At 68.5% G+C, this 648-nt stretch overlaps 1 protein-coding gene across 1 annotated transcript in view; it reads right to left on the bottom strand.

Annotated features, from left to right (window-relative positions):
- The window catches only part of DAGLA (diacylglycerol lipase alpha), a 53,173-nt gene extending 52,531 nt beyond the window's left edge, over positions 1-642 (bottom strand). The window contains exon 1 of the mRNA XM_027674199.1: positions 588-642. The gene's annotated coding sequence lies outside the window, so the exon portion shown is untranslated. The remainder of the gene's footprint in view (positions 1-587) is intronic.
- Between the last annotated feature and the right edge of the window lie 6 nt (positions 643-648).

Raw genomic sequence — 648 nt, 5'->3', positions numbered from 1 at the left:
CCCTCGCTTTTACAGGGATATACCCTCGCTTTTACAGGGATATACCCTCGCTTTTATAGGGATATACCCTCGCTTTTATAGGGTTATATCCCTCGCTTTTACTGGGATATATCCCTCCCCGCTACATCGGCTCCCCGCCACGCCGGCCCGGGAATGTCACTGCTCGGCATCCGCCGGCCAGGTCCCATTCCCTGCGGGGGCAGCACTAAAAGCCGGGAGCGGGCGAGAATCCCTGGATGTGTCACACCCACATCCAGCGGCGGCTTCTCCCTCCCCCGCGCACCCGGGCCCGGCAGCCCGATCCTAAAGGATGGGTGCCCGGTCCCGAACGCTGCCATCCTGCTCCAAAGGATGGGGATGGGGATGGCGGGGGGATAGCGGCTTTTCCAGCGCAGCGCCGGGCAGCCCCCGCAGCGCAGGCCACACGGGAAGCGGCGCTTCCCGCTGGGAAAGGCCGACACCGGGAGACGAGCGGCGGCGGCGCGGACACCCCCCCGCTCCTTCTTCTTCCCTGTCCGCACCCCGCTCCTTCTCCTTCCCCTGTCCGCCCCCCCGCTCCTTCCCCGCTCCCCGTCCGCCCCCCGCACCTGCCGCGCCGCCATTCCCGAGCTCCTCCCGCCGCTCGCTCCCGCCGCCGCCGCCGCCTCC

The sequence above is a fragment of the Neopelma chrysocephalum genome, unplaced genomic scaffold (genome assembly GCF_003984885.1).
Source record: "Neopelma chrysocephalum unplaced genomic scaffold, ASM398488v2 Primary Assembly neopelma1_24, whole genome shotgun sequence".
NCBI classification, from domain to species: domain Eukaryota; kingdom Metazoa; phylum Chordata; class Aves; order Passeriformes; family Pipridae; genus Neopelma; species Neopelma chrysocephalum.
Note: the sequence above shows the minus strand (reverse complement) of the source record. Positions and strands in the feature narration are given on the sequence as shown.